The sequence below is a fragment of the Sinocyclocheilus anshuiensis genome, unplaced genomic scaffold (genome assembly GCF_001515605.1).
Source record: "Sinocyclocheilus anshuiensis isolate Anshui unplaced genomic scaffold, SAMN03320099.WGS_v1.1 scaffold20, whole genome shotgun sequence".
NCBI classification, from domain to species: Eukaryota; Metazoa; Chordata; class Actinopteri; order Cypriniformes; family Cyprinidae; genus Sinocyclocheilus; species Sinocyclocheilus anshuiensis.
In genome coordinates this window covers 1,610,527-1,618,871 of record NW_015558646.1, presented here as the reverse complement: position 1 = coordinate 1,618,871, position 8,345 = coordinate 1,610,527, and positions in this window count along the sequence as shown.

Below are 8,345 nucleotides of genomic sequence, written 5' to 3'. Positions count from 1 at the left end.
TTGCATTTTTTTTTTGGGGGGGGGGGGGTACGAAGAAAACTGGTGAATAATTCTTCATATAGAGAATGTGAAAACATTGTGAACGAAAAACATGGCTTCAACATGAACATTTGCGTAATTCAGGGTAACCGAGATGTAAACCGACCATTTTGAGCCAGTGAAAAAAAAAATATTTATTCAGTAAAAAAATGTAGGCTAAATGTCCGCTGGAAGGTCCTCAACTTGTGAATGAATGAAAGGAAGGATCCAATTCAAAAATATTTGCTCTCGGTATCATGATTCGTGACGAACACTTGAAACGCCTGAAATTGAGTTTAAAACATCGTTCGTGCTCAATCAATCCATATAATAATGTGAAGTTAGGATGTCTCCTCCTTGATCCGCATTTATGTCCATGCACATATCCAACTGAAACAACAGAGATTCCGATTTCAGAAAAAAAGAGAACAGTCCAGTCTTTGAAACTGGAACAATGTGGAAAACCAATATTAATTAAATATCAGTCCAGTCCACAATTCACTGATATTCCCAATCGAGCAAGACGTGGGAGCCTTGTCCACTGAAGATTTCTCTCAACAAGCGTACATTTCTTGTATGAAGGTATTTCAGCTGCCCTTAGTCCAGAAAGAAAGAAACTAAATCCGTATAAAACACTGAGAAAAGATCAGTGAAGAAAATTCAAGCATTTGCAAGTAAAGCTGGGCTCTTCTCGCCGTAATAAAAGCGTCCGGTCTGAAATATCCAGCCTTTGGATGAAACGAAATAGTTCTTGATATAGTTCTTAAATGTGGCTCACTGAGGTAAACGCACGGCGCGCATCTTCAACGCATACTGTCGAATGCACAGCTCAGTGTCTCGCGCTCAGTCTCGGGACCGGCAATCCCCACAGCCAATCAGAGGTTACACTGGAGAGCTGGATTTGCTGGTGGGTGGGGCAAAACTACAGCTATGAACTCGGCCAGCTAGCTCTAGTTCACGCAACGCAGTGTATGTTATCCTTTTTAGTTATGTCTGGACATACAGTTTGTCAACACAATTATTGACTTTTGGGAGGGTAACCTTTTTTTATAAGGAATTTCCGTAAGAAATGCTGGGGGCGCCATTAGTTTAGGTTCACACAGCACAGATATTGTCTTTTTAAACAAAACACCAAGTTCTTGTTAGGCTATACATTTTTCTCGATCTAAAAAAATATAGGCTATTAAAAAGTACTGGATTTATTTTATTTGTTTTGTTTAATGTTTCGTCCGACAATAGGCTCTCCAGTGGCCTGCTGTTGCCATGGTTTCCTCCATAAACTTTTTTTTTTTGTTCTCGACGTAACTTAATTTGGTCTGGATTTAAGTTGACCCTAATTTAGAATATATTGATAATGATTGGTTTAATGATTTATAATCAATATATTAAAAATTAATTAAGTTATATTTTCTTGACCGCTGGGTGCAGCTAGCCTAAGCCTATTTATTCGGCTGACAGAAATGACCCTTCCGCACACAGAATATAAGTTGTATTATTTGATAGTAAAAATATGAATGTTGCTGCCTAATTTTAGATTCGTCAGATCTGAGTAGCCTGTTATCCACGTCATAATACACCTAACACGTTTGCTTTCGGCAAGTAGCCTATTATTGACTTGTCTGTACGAGATTTAATAAGATATTAAAGGTTATTCACGTGTTGCGCTAGTTCTAGTGATTAAATATGGCAATAGCCGTGTTAAGAAATATTAATGACATACATACCCAAGAATGGGAGCACTATATAAACACTAGCTACTGTTTGCGTTTGGATCATGCGCTAATTGCGAATCTTTCAGGGAGCTGCCTTTCGTTTCCATCACAGATGACGACCACAACATAACATCAATCTCTCTCTCTCTCTCTCTCTCTCTCTCTCTCCTCTGACACACAAACACACAGAGACATAAAGGCGCGCTCGGGCGTAACATGATATGAATTGCTATGAGATTTAGGAAATAATCATATAAATAATAATGACAATGTTATTTTTATTATTATTAGGGAACTTTTTGTTTTTTGTTGTTGTTTTTGCTTTTTTTGTGACTGAATATTCCTAGTCAGTCTATAGCATAGGTTATACTGCGCGTGTTTATATTTTTAAATTCCTTAGTATCTGGCTTATGAACACGCACAAAGAGTCAGGAGTCATGTGCACACATGACAGCATGTTGAGGTAAATCGTGTTTAAAGTCACAAGGCTGACACCTAGCGGCCGACACCACTTTCACCTCATTTGTGAAGACAGTCATTTTTTGTTTGTTTATTTATTTGTTTATTTGTTTTTGCTCAGACATAAATATTGGAAAATTAAAAATACAAATGTACAAACATATATTGGTTATTTTTTATTTGATATAAGTATTTTTAATAGCAAATTGTTTAACAAGATTACATATTAGCATGGTCCTATATCTTAGTTAGTTAGTTATTTCGTTAGTTAGTGAAAAAACACTAATACAAGTAATCAGTGCTGTATATTCTTGAGGGGTGGAATCCATAAGATTTTACCCTTATCCATAAGAATGTGTCATTTCACTTGAAATGCCTGAATACGTCATATGAGGTTGACTAACTTCTTTGTTTGCCATACAGCCGTGCAAGTTTTCAAGCAGTCATATTAATGAGCAAGCACAAATGTCATCATCTTTAAATATTCCAGTTCATGTTTGTTTCCAGCTTGCAATGCTTTCAGGACAGCTGTCAACCTATTGCTCTGTTGACTGTTGAAACGTGCCAAGCTTCCAAGGCAAAAGCAAGATACTGAAGGTGTATTTTCACAGCTAGTTTTATCCTCCTAATAAATTCTTAATGGTGTAGAAAGAGGATGATTGTTGTTTTTCCTCTAGCCTTTTAAATTTAAGCTCTGGTATGTTTCATCAATAAAATGCGGTTGTATGTGTGCAATGGACTCCTGCTAGACAAGTTGTTGTTATCATGTGAGTTCACAGGTTTTGACACACACCTTCACTTTGACATCAAGGTTAATAGATTTAATGGTTTTGGCAGTCAACACACGCCAGAATGCATTATGCTACAAATTGAGTTTTCTCGCATGCAGTGCTGTTACAAATATGCTCAAATGAAGAATGTGTTGATTATTTTTGTGCAACGTTCTTCTAGCACTTAAAAGCCTTTTCTTTCTGATTTCCTTTGTTCTTAGAATCTTTTGTGATATGACGACGGCATTTGGCGGTTTTGATTCTGTAATAGTAAATGATGCATATATGGATGGTGGTTTTAATCTTGCTGAGTTTCATTCATTGTAATGGAACGGAAATGACCATCAAAGTGAATTCAGCCCAGTGTAAAATGGACCCTGCATCGAAAAAGCTGCAGTGGCTTTCAAATAAATACTAACATTGCATAGCAAACCAATGCTTTGAAGTTCTTGGAAATGAATTAAAACATAAGGTGGAGAAGAAGAAAAAACAAGAAGAGGAAGGGAATCTGTCTTTCTTGCTATCTGGCTGTCCAGATATCTTTTCGTATGAACAATACTTTCTTAGCACTGTTGCTGTATTGTTCTCAGCCAAATACCCCTCTAACTGTTAGGACCCTTTGTGTGAATTGTTAAGTAAAGCAGCTCAAAGGTGCTCACAGGCTGCAGCCCAAGCTACTTTGTGCAGCGGGAGCCACTCAATCATGCAGTGGTTTTGAACTTCTTTAAGACACTTTTTTGCTCCAAGCCTTGAGCCAACACTTTCCACAGTACATAGAGAATAACTGATTTGATGCTATATTTTGCTGCTAAAGCATGGCACACTTCTATAGCCAGTCCCTTCTGCTCACTTTGAAAGGAATATCTGAGCTTGGCCGATATTTTGCTGCCTTATTACCCTTAGTGTGCAGCAGTGAATATGGGTGCTCAGTGAGACTCAACCCTACAGGTGTCCATTGGAAAAGAGAGAGTGTGTGATTTATTCGAATTCAGACAAGATGGAGGCTCTTTCTTTGGTTGCATGTGGCTACAAAGAGGACAACTCCATTATGGTCTTCATCTTAGTGTATTTCAGGCGTTTGATTTCGTCTAATGATCATGGCTGGAAGCATGCTGCAAGATGACTGACAGCCCCATCTCCAGTGTTGCCTTGCCCTGCTATCTGTGCCTCGATTCATTGTGTTAAAGCATCCTCTCTCCATCTGAGCCCCCCTGCTAAGCTGGGAGGGCACTGTTGCATCAGTGATGGAGCTCTCGATATTGAAATGCTCGTTGTTTGTCTCTTGGTAGAATTGAGTGACAAAGGACAGTCGTTTTATTTACTCTGAGAAGAGATTTGAATTACAGACGATTCATTCTTAGCACATTGTTTGGGTTTGTCTAAATCTTTTACTTTCGTTTTATGCATATATTTATTAGGAGATTGAGTTTTGTTTCCAGAGACTCACTGAGCACTATTAGCATCTCCTGCCCCTCGCTGTGTCTGGTACAAACTGCTAAGCAGAGGTCATGATAAAAGATTTGGTCTATTGAGCCGAACTACCCTGCATTGCTGATGAGGACCTTGAAGCACATCCTTAAATGTTTTATTGACAGTAAAAGTACACAGGAATAATTCTCCAGCTTAGCCTTCTTTTTTTCATTTTGCCACAGCCAGGTTGTGCAAGTGGATGGAGAACTATTTAACTAGTGATACATGATATTAACATGTTGCATTAAATGCAACAACTGTTTCCACTGGAGCCTCTAAAAGCTATTATGAGGCGTTGAGAGGTTTTAGCGATGGCTGTATTTAAGATTTCATTAGGAAGAAAAAATAGTTTATAGTGTGAAATGAAACTGCTGTTAACTGTTGTTGGCAACTGTTTACACAGCCTGAGTAAAGACTGGCACAATACCAGAAAACCATTTGCTTTAGTCATCATTTTCCGACAGCGTATATTGTGTCATGTTTTTACAGATGTTGTACTTTGAAGATATCTCATTTCTATTGTGAATTACATGTGCAAAATTGAATGGCCTTTGAAAAATAAGTCATGAATGTGTTTGCATGTATTTAGATTGGCAACTTGTACTCTGCTATTAGATTAACGCTAAATTAGCAATTAGTCATTTTAAATTATTTCAATAATATGGCCAGCTTGGCCCTGTAATGTCAAAGACTTGCTATCAGCACGAGCTGGAGAGGGAATACTCAAGGGATGAAATGTACACAGTGGTGCCAGTCACGTCGTAGTATTCATCACTGTAACTGGCACTCGGCACAGCTGCAACCAATTAGATTTCACTTCACTCTAGGCCCAAACAAGATTGAGCTGTATTCACACTTCATTGTGGAACTTATGTCGGCTGCAATTGAGACTAATAATTAGTAACCCAACATCCCATTTGCTTTTAGTATGACGTGTTTAAGAGCACTGTGCTCTATTTATGCAAGATTAATTTGAATATTTCAGCATTTAGATAGCAATTAATACATGTAGTTCTACCATCTTTACGGCAAATTTAATCCCTGTAAGACTCATGTCTCTCTAATTGCATGACGTAATGGCTTTTAATACATACCTCTTGATGGTATGAGTTTTGAAAGATGAAATAATTTAGTAACAATGAATTCTGCCAAAATACTTTTAAAGGAATAGTTCCTTGGATGATATGATCATCAAACCTGTATGCATTTGTATGCATAAGAGCCAATAAAATAATTTAGGCTACAACATTACTAGGTTAGAATTTAGAGTAAAACTGATCAACCTTAACTTTTTAAGTTAATAAATTGCATATATGAGTCAAAGTTCCTGCATAATATACTTCTTAATCTGTTTGCAGAGATCTTGGTGTAAATGAGTCATAACTGTACACCTGTAAAGCAAATGAAAGCCCTGCATAGCACTGTATCCTACACAATTAGGTTGCTTTGAGAATTGAGACTGAAACAATCGAACACCTGCAAAACCTGCATTGCTGTGCCATTTTGTTTCCTTATACACCATCTTCTGAGCATTCCAAGCAATGGTTAGCGATAACAGTTTGGAATATCCAGCATCCTACTGACGGAATGGAATGCAGCACATAAGCCTTGTTAAGTCAAACGATGTCTTAAACGTTAGTTCCTTCCCAGAACAGACACACAGTTTTTGTAAGTTCACTGGCTTTCAGCATCAAAAGGACTCTGAAAGGCCCAGTTTCTACAGTTCCTAATCTTTCATTTGTGCGCTAATGTTTAGCATTCTTTTCTCACCTCACACTACCCAGACAATGAGCATAATCATGTGTTCAATACACCATGAGAGGCTGAAATTTCAACCCTGATTAGCCCTATACACAGAAATCAGTGGCCTTTGTTTAGCAGTCAGCACAAGTGCAAAGACCACCTCGCACAATCATAACCACTCGAACATACAGTAGCATGGCAGTTCATTCTCGTTGCTTTTGGAATCACCTGTACTATGGTCAGTTGTTATGATTCAATTATTATTTTTCATCCTTTTTTTTTTGGCCCAGGGTCTGATTGATGTCAGAACATGTAGGCTAAAACACCTGGAAATGTGCAGCCCTGGGTGGGGCAGCCCGTTGTCTGATACCATCAGCAGGATGGAGAGCTTATCAGCCCTCATCCCCATGGGTGTGTGTTTACAGCTGTTCTCTAGTCAAGACAAATTAGCGGAGTATAAGCCATTAGGCCACTTCAGACGTTTTTTTGTGTGTTCGTAAAGGAGGTTTGTGAGCCTGTGTGTCTTTGTTTTCTGTTTAGAACATTTCAGGTAAATGAAAACCAGTGCGTGGTGAAAGTATAATCGAAAACAGGGCACAGACTTTAATTGGTCTTGGGCACAGCTTGACAGTATGTGTAGAGAACATATGTGACATCAAGTGTATTTATTCACAAGGGCTTACCAGCGAATGGCATATTGCTGTTGTTTATTTTCCTTCTCTAAATCTGGCTGTCTAATCTAATATCTAAATATATATTTTTGAGTAGCTGGGCCAGCTTTATCCCTGATATTACTGAAAATCTCCTTCAGTCTCTCTAGTCAATTGTTAGCTTAATCCACAGAAAGATGCATTGAGTAGAGTGCAAGTCATCGCTCTGTGTTTATGTGCTCTTACAGGTCAGGAGAAATCGTTAGATAAATTAAAACTCCATGCTCAGGGATGGTGAGTTTTGAGTGCTTTATATAATCAGCCTATTTAATCACACAAAGTTCTTCTTGAATGCATGCTGATATGTTTTTACACCAGGGTCAAACAGCACCTGTTATATAAACCTAGTCTTACTATCATAAAGCCTTGTCTACTTTGCAATTTATGCTTGCCAAAAACCACCCACTTAAACAAGATCATATGAACAATTTTGAAAGCACATTCTGTATTGTTTCTGCATGCAGTTTATGTCATGTTTTAACTAGATATGCAGTGATAAAGTGACAAGCCATCCGTGCAATGTTACAGTGTACTTGCCCTAACCATGCAATGCTGCATATCAGGTGTGTTTCGACTTCATGTGACAATCCAATTGAAATCTGACTTGAAGCAGTGATGCTGTGATGTATGCCATACTGTAAATGTACTGCTAGAGTGATTTGAGAGCAATTGGCTGGCTCTTTCTGTGCAGTTTCTCCAGTTTCTCTATTTGACGACCTTTTTTTTTTTTTTAATGATTGGTCGGATTGCGGATTCATGACACTTCCGCTCCTAAGGCTTACAAATCCACATTTTTATAACAGTAAAAACTTAATATACTCTTAATGTCAATATTGTGTCATGTTTATCAAAAACTGATAAAAAAAATATAGACCTTACTTTATGGTGTGCGATTTCTACCGAGGGGGGCCCAGAAACTGTGGCAAATCCAGCCGCAGCTAAAATCGAACATACCCAATTCTGCGTAGCCACGCCCACATCGAAAGCTCATTGGATCTATCACTCCTCATGTATATTAATTATCAAACATGGATGGGCGAGGCTGATTGTGCAAGTTTAATCGGATATTACATGACACATCCATATAGTCACACAAGGGGAAGAAACCAAAAAACACAATAACGTGCTGTCTGGTGAAGCATCGCTGAAGACAGGAAATGACAAGGTAGCTATGAGCGCGCAAATAGAGAGAAACTGTTCTGATTGACCATGTTTTGTTATTAGGCTATGTAGAGTCGCATCACATTTTTGCATAGTCACGAAGCATTAAGTCTTGTAAATCACGTTTTTACACTATAAATCCTACTGTGTCATATTTGATACATGAATTTATAAGGCATCGAAATTATTAAAACGATCAAAACTTGATTGAAACCTGTTGCACACAATATAGGCTACTACAACCTAATAGTTCATTTTTAAGTAAAAGGCCTTTTAGTATAATACTAAAATATCCACCTTCA